Source organism: Lactuca serriola, chromosome 2, assembly GCF_051521515.1.
Source record: "Lactuca serriola cultivar US96UC23 chromosome 2, Lser_US96UC23_V15, whole genome shotgun sequence".
Taxonomy (NCBI): domain Eukaryota; kingdom Viridiplantae; phylum Streptophyta; class Magnoliopsida; order Asterales; family Asteraceae; genus Lactuca; species Lactuca serriola.
This window is the reverse complement of record NC_136409.1, coordinates 11,488,123-11,501,165: the sequence shown is the minus strand read 5'-3', so window position 1 is coordinate 11,501,165 and position 13,043 is coordinate 11,488,123. Positions and strand designations below refer to the sequence as shown.

At 33.5% G+C, this 13,043-nt stretch overlaps 2 long non-coding RNA genes across 2 annotated transcripts; one reads left to right on the top strand and one right to left on the bottom strand.

Annotated features, from left to right (window-relative positions):
• Positions 1–478: 478 nt before the first annotated feature.
• On the top strand, positions 479–1,089 carry LOC145090233 (uncharacterized). Its single transcript, XR_013701450.1, has 2 exons — positions 479–520; positions 698–1,089. It is a non-coding gene; the product is annotated as an uncharacterized LOC145090233 (long non-coding RNA).
• A 2,105-nt stretch (positions 1,090–3,194) lies between these two features.
• On the bottom strand, positions 3,195–4,499 carry LOC145090232 (uncharacterized). The gene is made up of 2 exons (XR_013701449.1): positions 4,094–4,499; positions 3,195–3,545 (listed from the first exon to the last, which is right to left on the bottom strand). It is a non-coding gene; the product is annotated as an uncharacterized LOC145090232 (long non-coding RNA).
• Between the last annotated feature and the right edge of the window lie 8,544 nt (positions 4,500–13,043).

The following is a 13,043-nucleotide window of genomic DNA, read 5'->3' as shown; positions in this document are numbered from 1 at the left end:
GTATGAAAGGATTTACAATTCTTAGGTTTGAATGGTAATTAGTAATAACATGCTTTTATATTTTAACGAGATTTAGTATTCTCAAATTATATTCTATATGGTCAATGATTTTTTGTTTTTTTTTCGAGAAATAATTTTGAAAATTAATATCTTGATGATCTATGGATAGCTTCAAGACAACATCTAATATAATTTTTGCTTGACATTGAATTAATGTCATACTTTTTTTTTCATATACTTATGGCTAATTATTAGTTTCTAATCGCTAAGTTTTATTATTTTTATATTTATAAGGCAAACAAAAACTCATGTAAGAGATTTACCTTTGATTTATAATGAAAAGACAAAAATAAATAAAAAGGATACCAAACCCCCAACATGCTCAAAGTCTCAAACGTCAAATACAAAACATTGTTGATGCTTTTGCTTTTCTCTCTTTAAATACCATTCTGAGTTTTTTATTCTCAAAAGTTTGTGAGTTTCAGACAATAAGAATTGCAGGAACAAAGCAAAAGTCCAGGTATTCGCCTTTCTTATGTTAATAATATAGAATCATTTTCTATATGATCGATTCAAGGTTTTTTGTGTGTGTTTTCAAATTGACCTACATTCAAACTTCCTGCACATTTCATAAGATATTGCATGAATTTGGGATTGAGTAAGAAAAATAGTGAATAACAAGAGCAAGTGAACCCAGGTATAATATTGTTAGCATGGGCGACCCAACCATTTTGGGGCTCTAAACGAACCAAAAATTTGGGGCCCTTTGGCCTTTTACTATACTCGGAAATCGAAAACGAATGAGATGAATATTTCACAGAAATCAGAATCGGTAGAAGAATGCAAAGTTGTTTCAGCATCATGAGTGCAGCCATCGTTGATTTATTCTTCTTCTTTATTTATTTTGTGGTTACCGGATTGGAATTTTTAATGGATTAAACATTTGGACTTTGGAGAATATGGGCCCCTTGGAATTGGGGGCCCTAAGCCTTACTTTAAAAAACCTCTACATAGAACACAGCCTATTGTTAGTAAATGATGATGAGAGAGATATGTTACCATGACTACAAATTTGTTTTAATTTGGAAATTGAGCTGTTAAGTTTGAAAAACCAAGTTAATAACAATTGGTTATGCTAATTTACAAGGATATTTATAAAGTATAACAAACTCAATTTCTTTTTTTCTTTTGTTTTTTTTAAAGATTTTCAAGCTCCTCGTACCAAACTAAATTAAGAAAAAATGGAATATCATTCGTTGCAATTAGTCTTAACTTCTATTACCATCATCATGTTTAAATTCACCAGAGTTTAATCTTCAATTTTATTTTAGATTACGACACAACCTATTTTTACCAAATACCCAAAGCTAATACAATTCGATCCAACTAAAGGAATCTAGGATGCATATAGTTAGGGATGGCAAAAAAAAATCCAAACCCGACAGGGGAAACCCGAAACCCGAAGATTTCGGAGTAGGGCGGGGCGTCCTTATTGGGTAACAGGTCGTTTCTGGGATTCTTATCGGGTTCCGGGCAAGGAGTGGGATATATCCGCCCAGCCCTTATATATATATATATATATATATATATATATATATATATATATATATATATATATATATATATATATATATATATATATATATATATATATATATAGATCCGGTAAGAAATTATTTTTTTGTAGGAAGGTAAAAAGTTTTTTTTTCTACATATTTTTTTGAGGAAAAAAATAAATGAATCACTAGATGATTCATTTGTAAGATGATTCACAAGAAAAAATTCCCAAAAAAAACATCTTTATGATTCATTTTTAAGTAAATTAAGAAAAATTTCATTTTTATGACAATTTTAATGAATAACAACAAAATCATTGTATAAGTGAATCATCGAGATGTTTTTTTGAGAATTTTCTCTTGTGAATCATCTTACAAATGGATCATCTAATGATTCATTTTGTTTGTTCGCGAAAAAAATATGTAGAACAAAAACTTCTTACCTTCCTACCAAAAATTTCCTTCTTATTTGACCTTGACTATATATATATATATATATATATATATATATATATATATATATATATATATATATATATATATATATATATATATATATATATCAGAAATTAGTTTTAGATGCGGTTAGTTCTTTCTCGAACATCTCCAGGTCTTAAAAGCTTGAAATCTACTAATATTTGACACTTGATGATAATGGACTTATCATAAGGAGCATAAGGAGCGCCGATTAGGTAGCCATTGAAGTCATAAATTTTTGGTCTTCATTCTTTATAAATATAAAAGGCTATAAATAAATCATGTATTTAAAAAAAAAATGCTCAAACAAAGAAACTTATCTAAAAAGGTCAATTTCATCAATATTTCAATTAAAAAAGTTGTTTCATCCATGTAGTTAAATTGACATGGAAAATGAGTAATTAAAACAATATGGAATTTTAACTTCTACAAAGTTAGAAATTCATTAACATTTTTTGTTTGTTATTTGTTAATCCTTTGGACATATAATTAAATAAAATATAATTTAATAATTTAAATGAGTGTTTTTGTTATGTTAATAATTACTTTATTTTTTAAAAAATGAGGTAAAATACAACTTACTTTCACATATTTGTTAGTTACACCTAAAAGATTTAGTCAAATCCATTCCTTATTTTTATCCTCATTTGCAGCTTTGTCCCCACTCATATCTCCATTATCTAGATTTCCACTAATTTGTAATTTTGTTTATGCAATTAGTTATGAGGGTATGTTATTAGTGAGTTGAGACATTTGTTAATGAATTTTTATTTCCACAATCAATACTTATGGTTTAAGGAGAGGGTTGCATACCTGCGTATAGTTTAGTTTTGTGAATTGTTTTTCTTTCGGAAACATGTCATATTCCAATGAGCACGTAATGCATTTGCAAATATAATTTATTGTTTAAGGGGGCGGTCAATAGTTTTTTTCGACAATTATGTTCCTTTCTCCGGAAAGCTGATTAGTTTCGGTTCAACGGTTAGTTTGACTTATGAAACGTGTCATTAATAGACAATACATTGAGTACTTTCCTTTCAAAAACATGTCATATCTTAAAAAAGAACCAAAGTTGCATCGATTAGTTAAAATATCTCTTCACATAATACAAAATTATTTAATAGAAAACATGGTAATTTTCAAAAATTGATCAAGTAGCCGTCTAAGAAATAACAATTGTTTCAATAAAAACATAATCAAAATAAAAAGTTTGTTATTAGTTTAAACGGAAAAAGTAAATTAAATAAACTTATCACATGCATGTATTTTATACTTTATGAAACCCCTCCCTGTCTTGCTTATCCACTTGAAACTTGTTATTTTAGTCAAGAGACAAGATTTTCATAAAAAAATTAGGAAGTTGTCAAATAGAATCAGGAAGTGATGAAAGTAAATAAACTCCAAAATGAAATTATGGAGTCTATGAGTACCATATCCAACCTTTCTCAATATATGACTTGACCTGTGTAATCACATGATCTTCACTCTTAAATGTATAATGAGAGAAGATACCTACAAAAGAGCCAAAATATTAGAAAAAAGAAACCTAAATCTCATAGTTCAGTAAGAAACAACCCAAAAAACCATGATAGTGGGAGGCCAAAAGATCATTACACAACATAAAACTTTCATCAAGCAAAAACACAAAACTTTCATATAGACTACCCAAAACACAGTTGTTTGTTGAATATATGAAAACTTAATTTAGGGAACAAAATCATAAACCAAAAGTTAGGTTATAATCCAAATTGAACAAATATGGATAGCAACACTGATGTGTATAGTAATCAATAGTTTGAACCCCTAGAACCAAATTTCTGAATTAGATGCAACAAAAAAAAAAAAAAAAAAAAAAACAACAACAAATGAAACCAATAGTTTGAAGCTTGACCTAAAAAATTAATGATTGCGTAAGTCAAACAACAAAAAGGTAAAAAGAAAATACTGTAAGGTCATATGGCACCTACCTGGGATTCAAATATCAACATCAAAATGGTTAAAAATAGCAAAATCAATGAATGTTTACAAAGAGAGATATAGTATACAAAAAGAGATGTTACCAGTTATATGGTCATATGGGCATGGTTGTGAGTAGCAGAGAAGGCAAAGCGGGTGAGGGTACCAAATCAAAAAAACAAGACCCTAAATGGAGGTGGTGTGATGGTGTTTAAGAGAAAGATAGAGAGGGAGGGAGTGATTAGGTAGTTGTGGTGTGGTCTTCATTCGTTGCTGAAGCAGACTTGGAACTAACCTGAAGCAAAGTTGGTTAGGTCTAACATGGATTAAATGGATGTTTGGCAATAAATTATAAAGAGATCAGGCCAAGATATTAGGGAATTTAGGGATTTAAATTTGAAAGTAACTTGGCTCCTCAATTTTAGCTAGCAACCGGTCTATAGGATTCAATTTTGTTAAACAAATAAGGGGAAAAGACCGATATACACGGGGAGGAGATAAGAGGGTCCGGTAGATATGAATTGGTGAAGTAACAAACCCCCTTAATTATTCCTTCTGCATTTATGGTATAAAAATTCAAAATATGCTGATTTTTTCTATAAATGTTGGCCGGATAGATTCAGTATTTTTTTAATGCATAAAGTGATTGTAAATATTGCGTTAAAGGCTTGTACGATTTAATTTTCAAGGTTTGACCAAATTTTCAATATTATAAATATAATACATACTATATTCGTACTGTAACTCTCATCTCATACGGCACACACAAAGTTTTTTAATTAGTCTTTAGTTTTTCTTCCATCTCTAATATCAATGGACACTGTAATTTTCAAATTTATCACATCATTCACCAAGTTCGTAGGTCTTATATGTTTATATAGACTCTGTTAAATTTAACATTTATTACATGATTAAGTCAAGATAGGATAACCATACAACGGTATGTTAATTAATTAGTATAATTATATAAAAATACTTATTGGAAATTAATATAATTAAAATATATTGAATCAATTTTGTCTAATTTGATAACAGTATATGAGCCACGCTAGATTTTAATATGCTTACATGTAATCGAAGTTAGTCCATGCTACCTATAACTAATTTTAATCCCATATAAATTAGAAGCAGGAAACTAGTTTTTATATAGGGATAATGACTTAAAAGTGTAATGTATTTTTTGATTTGTAAATATTTAGTCACTGAGTTTTTTTCGTCTACTTTATCACTTCAACTTGTTAAACTGTACACATTCAATCCTTATGACCGTTAACTCCGGGTTATCCGCGAAAAATTACTTAATAGGTAATATATTTTTTGTTTTCTACACATTCAGTCCTTAATATTTTTGTATATATTTAGTCATTAAAATTTTTTTGTTTCAAAATAAGTTTTTTTTTTGTACTCTTTCGATACTTATAAATGATTTTTTAAAGTTTTTCTAATGACATCTTACGTGGGACAATCATTGATGAGGTGTTTAGGGTTGTTGATGCTTATGTCCAACGCGATCTCAACTGCTTGGTTGCGTAGGTCTTGTAGTTTGGCCTAGGTCTAGTATTCTGCACGTCGTAACTTCTTTATACGATATTAGATTTTAATGATCTTTATATCCACCTGTTCATTTTTTCATTAATATTAGTTCCGTTAAAATGTAATATATATTTTTACTTATGATTATACTAGCCGTTTACCCGCGCAAAGCGGCGGACAACAAATAGTTTGATTCGACAATTAATTTCTTTTCGATGGAGAATGATTATTTTCAATTCAATCATTAGTTTGTTTTAAGAAATATATCATATTAAATATAAAGAAAATTCATGAAATGACCAAATTATAGGGTGTTGAGTATTTATTTTGATGAAAAAAGATCTGGTCAAAACCTTGGAAAAAAAGATTTATAGGAGTTTGTTTAAATTTTAATATTATTTTATTAGTGATTAGTTGTACAATTAGCTTAATGATTTCGACGTCTTAAAAATATTATTATTTTATTCAATTTATTTTTAGAAATAGTTGGATTTGTTTTATAAGATAGTAAAGATATATATATATATATATATATATATATATATATATATATATATATATATATATATATATATATATATATATATATATATATATAATTCATACATGAATTCATAAAAATTGTATGGATAGGAGCAGACGTAGGAATACATAGTAGGTTTTTCCGAGATGAAATCGACGTTGCTAATAAATGAAAAATAGGTATAACCGAAAAAAAAAAATCGAAATTTTTTCCACTACGAACAGAAAAAACAAATGTTGTCGGTACAACATCGGGATCTAGCTAAATCCACCCCTGCGTATGGATGAAAAATCGTAAGTAAAAACATATTATTTTTTAATGGGAGTAATCTAAATGAAAGTTGTAGTAGACTAAAATACGAATGCATGGATATAAATATTGTTCGCATAGATATAAAGATCGTTAAAATCCGAGATCGTATGAAGAAGTTATGACGTTTAGAACACATGACCTAAGCAACCAAGTAGTTGAGATAGCGATGAACATAAACATCAAAATGCTCAAACACCTCATTAATGAACTTCAAGTTGTTAAACTATACACATTCAGTCCTTATGACCGGTAACTCCGGGTTTGGCGGAAAAACTTACTTAATAGGGTAATATATTCTTTATTTTCTACACATTTAGTCCTTAATATTTTTGTACATATTTAGTTCTTAAAATTTTTTTGTTTCAAAATAACTCTTTTTTTGTACTCTTTCGGTACGTATGAATGATTTTTTAAAGTTTTTCTCATGACATTTTATGTGGGACAATCATTGATGAGATATAACACCAGCGAAATTTAGATCAAAATTAAAATTTTATAAAACCATACTTGGGTTATACCAAGTGGTATATATCGTAATAAGCTTTCCAAAAATATAAAGAACACTAAAATCCGAGTTATAACGAAGAAGTTATGACCAATCGAAGATCTGCGACAATACCGGTAAAACACTGTTAAGCATAAAATACGAAATTCCAATAAAATACTGTTTAGCTTTAAGTCTCTAAATGAAAGTCATAGATAATATTAAACCATGAACATACACAAAAAGAACGCCCAAATCTGACTTCGTATGAGGAAGTTATGATTTTTCGAAGTTTCGGATATAGCGGTAAACAGCTAAGACCTCGAAATAGAGATCGAGTGATTTTTAGCCGACACAACCTAAATGAGAATCGAAGGTCTCATCAATACTAGTGCAGCGGTAAAAAGACAGATGAAAGCGGACATCTGATGAAGAAGTTATGGACTTTTGACGGAGTTTTCCTGTCCCGACCTACTAAAAATAATATAATATAATATAATAAAAATAAAATCAAAATTAGTCGAAGAAGTCTAAACGAAAGTTGTATATCTTGTTTTTACCTACGCGTGGAAAAAAATGTCGAAAACGGAGTTCGTATGCGAAAAGTTATGAATTTCTGAAGTTCGGGGCGTGAAACCCCAAAACTGTCAGAGACCAAGACGTGAAATCAGTGTTCACGATGTGGACTGACTTCTGATGCCTTCTGGAGCCTGACGGAGCAAGTGGACAATGACGCATGCAATGAAGTTCAATCCCACGACATGAAAACACTGTTCAGGACGTGGAAATGAAGAAATCAGCCCTATAAATAGAAATCGAAGGTCTCGGGTTTAGGCTGCTCATTTCTCTTCTTCTGGCCACTTTTACTCTGGGTTAAGCATCCCGAGACTACCCCAACGCCCCAGTTACGCGTCCAGATCCTGACGAAGGCTCGAAGTCCCGAAGTTCACAAGGAACTTGCTTCTTTCCAGTCGAAGTACTATCCGAGTCAAGTCTCGTCTTCTTCAAATCGCCACTTCTACCAAGTGAGTTCATGCCCCCATTTCTACACTTTTAACTGATTCTAAATGCTTTTGAACACATTACGGGGGGAATACAAGTAAACACACGGTCAATCCCATGTGAAACATCAACCATTTTGCTCTACTTTTCATACTATTGTTTTAACTATCTTAGGAAGCTGTTATCACATTGCAACACAACTTCTCCCTTTTGCGATACAAAATGTTTTATAAATGAAATATGTTTTATTTATACGTTTACATATTACATCATATCAAGGATAACCTTTTCAACTATAACATTACGAGTATTTAAGAAAATACAACTTTTATTATGCCTTTGTTAACACTGTAGAAAGGATAATCATTTTGGACACGAACATATAAACTTTTGAATAGTTGACTTAGTTGTTATTTCGAATAGTCAAAAGATTTTTCATTATATTACTCGTGAACTTGTTGTTAGCAGTCATGTGATGTCATATGGCTTTGTTTGTACCAAACGAAAGTCCCCACCTATAACCAGAGTCTCCTGGAGGGAGAGCGTGACAAGTGTGTATAGATCTATACGGGGCTGACGACTTCGCACCCTGACTATTAGCTATAGTCCCTAGGGTGACAAATTTCAACATTAGGTACTACGTCTAGTATGGTTATGAGGAACTCACTACACGTGGAAACAATGACTCATGCACGTAGTAATACATAACCCAATCATGCTCAGGGGTAATAAATATATCATAGGGTATTATCGGCATGTTCAGATTTTAGGGTAAATAATTCCATAACTAGTTTTACTTAACAATAAAACTATACATCATTCATTTAAGCATGTCACTATTGCTTACAGGTTACGGTCTTGGTCATTTGAGACTGCATTTCACACTTAGGAAAATAAGGGTTTTTCTTGTTGCAAATACATACGGTTTATACAACGATCTTTCATACACATTTCATACACTTTTAGGAAAATAAGGGATTTTCCTGGTTCAAATACATACAGTTTATACAACGATCTTTCATACTCATTACATACATTTATAATAAAATAAGGTATTTTCTAGAAAACATACACGAACTTTCGAATGACATAAATTTTCTCAAAACAATACTTATGAACTCACCAACTTAATTGTTGACACTTTTTCTTGAAATAACTTGTATTCTCAGGGAACCGCTAAGCCAGGTTGGAAACTACTTTTGGGGATTAACACTCCGGCGTTAATTGCATCTTTTGGAACATCATATTGTATTTGATTTTGAATATGTAATAGATATATACAATCATGTAAACCTTTCAAATATATATATTATGGTGGTGTGTACTTTCTTTACTATTCAATTGTTATGATACTGTACATGACGTCCTCCGCCCCCGAACGTTTCCGCCGTTCAGATTTGGGGGTGTGACGGATTGGTATCAACACATTGTTTATAATGAAATAAGTATATCAAAACCATTTTAAAATAAATCCTTTTTAAAATAAACACTCTGATTAAGAGTTATTCTTTTTTTAAAATAAATCTTTTACAAAAGTGTACATGCATAAATTACATATACAGAAGAATAGTATCATAATTAAAACAAGACAAAAGTATTAAGATTGTTGAATAACACGAGTGGGCCTTGGAATATATAATCAGGTCCCGGATGAATATAGCCTGATCAACTGTATTGTTCGAGAGATGATTAGCATATGCCTAGGAATAGCCGTGGTGTTGCAACAAGGTCTAAAACTTACCAAACACGATAAACCCTAGACCCAAACATAACACTTAGAATACTATAGGAGTATATGGTAACAACGGTAGTTAAACTCAATGCTAAATTTACATACTTTAGTTTATAGTCAATTCGTAACCCGATTCTCGTATAGACGCAATGGTTGGATTCCATCTACCAGGCGACCCCTACTACCCGCACCAAGTCAGTAGAGAAGGGATAGAGAGTGATCCGGACGAAGAATTCAAGGAAGAAAAACACAAAGACTCCAACTTAGATTCCGAAGATACTAACCTATCCTTAGTAGCTCAAATCCAAAATCCTATTCCTCAAATAGAGTTCCAAGGCCCAATGACAGTGTGGGCAACGAACCTAAATAGGTGGAGTCGCGAACAGGGTCAACCCCTTATGTACAATGGAGACCGAAGCTTCTACAATCTAAGCGAGGGAGGTTCGGCAGACAGAGTCCTTCCTATACTGGTTCGTCAAATAGCTCGCATTGATGAACAAGGAAGGGCAACTATCCATCGAACTGAGGAGAATGATGCGAAAACCGGGGTCAATACAGTTCGCATCCGACAGTTAAAATCAGCTCGTGGAAGAATCACAAATCAAAGTGAAGCTTTTCAAAGAGAGCTAACTGCAACTCAAACTGAAGTTAGGGAACTTCGAGCACGCCAAACAATGCATGAACTTCGTATGCTCGAGATGGAGTGTCAATTGGTAGAAACCAAGGCTCATAGGAGTGGTTCGCATCGTAAGTAGTACATGCCCGACTCTTAAATTTTGATATAGAATAGGATCATCGGCTAAAAGTCTTACTTGCTTTAACTTTTCGTAATCGGAGACCTTTAGAAAGGTCAAATTTTCCTGACTTCGGATGTAACCCAAGCATATGTCTAATATATATATATATATATATTACATATTTCTTTTTGTGTGTTAATTCTTTGCATTCCACTCAAGTTCGTAAGTTTATCTATTAATATTTAAAGTCTAATTATGAACCGAACTCAAAACCTAGTTTAAGTCAAACCAAATTCATGGATAGTTGAAAATAGTCAACTCACTAACACTTGGCTTCCGATCATCGAAGACTTATGGTCTTTTATTATTATTTCTTGGCAGCACGATTCCTCCTCGCAGATCCGGAAGACACGGACCTGACACAACACCAACACCACCACCACCACCTCCAACTTATGATCCAGCTATGGTGCAGGCTGCCATCATGGCAGCAGTAGCAGCTGCCCTCTCACAAATAAAATCTAATGGAGCTGGAGGGGCAGGAAGTAGCATGAATCATCAGAACCATGGCATTGGTCATGGTTATATCCGGGAATGCAACTACAAGGAATTCTCAAACGCAAAGCCGAAAATGTTCAACGACACTGGAGGAGTCATTTCACTAATGCAATGGTTCGAAAAGACTGAGACGGTTCGAGATATGTTCGTGCCAAGAAGCAATCAAGGTCAAGTTTGCTGCTTTCACCTTCACTGATCGAGCCCTCACCTGGTGGAAGGGCCATGTGAAGTCCTTATCTCTCCCAGTTGTCAATGCCATGAGCTGGGAAGACTTAAAAGTCCTAATGCTAGAAGAATACTACCCGAAGGGCGAAAACCAAAAGTTGGAGCAGGAGTTTTGGAACCTGAAAATGACAGGGTCTGATATCGTCGCTTACACGACCAGATTCAGTGATCTATTAGCCTTATGCCCAGGCATGGTTAACCCAGAGTTGAAGAAAGTGGAGAGATACGTATTAGGGATTGGCACCCCAGATCTAAGGGAACGTATTGGCTTCCAACCCTATCATGTTCGACAGCGCGAAGCGCTTGGCTCAACGTCTGATCGACCATAGGGTCAAACAAGGTACCATTACAGCTGCGTCGGATTTACCAAAGGAGATGGAGGATCAAAGGAAACCTTGGAATAAGAGGAAGGGGCAAACCATTTTTGAAAACCCCAAGAGACAACAAGTGGTGACAGCTCATGCTGCTACAGTCCCTACTACCCCCGCAGCAACAAGGACGTACAACGGCAAACAGCCTAAGTGCAATCAATGCAACTTCCATCATCATGGACCCTACCGTGAAATCCATTGCACTAGGTGCAACAGTAAGGGACACACCGTCCGCTACTGCAGGGAACCAACCCAACCATGTAACATCCCAAAATTCAAGGACAAAAGTTTCATTTTTATTTAAGTTATTGCATAGAAGCGATTAATATAAAAACTTTCATAATAATATCTCATATAAAAAACTAAAGTGTCATTAATCAAACAGAGTATCATAAAACCATATCAGAGTGTAATCCCAAGGATCCCGTGTGCGGAAAACATAGTGTGATGCGCTGCGACCAAGCCAACTCCTTTCCTTTGAAACAATGTACCTGAAACACATAACACATAACATGATAAGCACACATGCTTAGTGAGTTTCCCAAAATACCACATAAACATATTAGCCACTCAAGGCTATAGCTCTGTAACACCTTCCGGTCAATGTGTCTCAGCGGGACCCTCCGATCCCACAACTCTGGTAGACCTTCCGGCCCCACCATGGCTTGCCTTCCGGCCTCAACTCTAATCGCCTTCCGGCCATAACTCTGATTGCCTTCCGGCGATATCTTTGTCGACCTTCCGGTCCCAAATCATACAGCATATACATATCATATAAGTCACATAGCTCATATATATATATATATATATATATATATATATATATATATATATATATATATATATATATATATATATAAGACCTTCCGGTCACACTTAGTTACCATTCCAGGTAAGGTCTAGTGAGAAGACTCACCTGACACTGCTGAAGTCCCGCAGACTCAATCCCACACTGCTAAAGTCCTGCAGACTTAACTCCAGCTGCTGGATGATAGATTCCCGATCTGTCAATTATCAAACATCACCCAATTAATAATTAGATCCCACTACATAACCATAAGTACATTCTTTGGGTAATTACTACTTTACCCCTAGCTTGGCTTATCCAAGCCCAAGGTCCAATTCTTAGGCCTAAAGTCAATTAGGAATCAAAGCCCAACACATGGCCTAATTTTCCAAATTGGGCCCAGGCCTATACATGGTCTTATTCTAAGGCCCCACATCATATAATCATTAAGACCCAAACTATGACCCAATATTCCAAATTGGGCCTAAACCCCTTACATGGGCCTTACCCTAGGCCCATTAATTATTCTAGTCCATTTGCTTGACTTTGGATGGCTCATTAATAACACAATCATCAAGGCCCAATAGAAGGCCCAACAATACACCCATGTGAAATTAGGGTTTCACATATAATGGCAATTAGGGTTAAGTGTTTCTCACTTAACCCATTAAGGACTTAATCCATTAAGTCCATCATTCTTCTAAATAAGTCATATGGTGTGATTGGGCTTAATCACACAATTCCATTATTCCAATTTCCCACAAGTAGGTCTCAATAAGTCCAAGCCCAT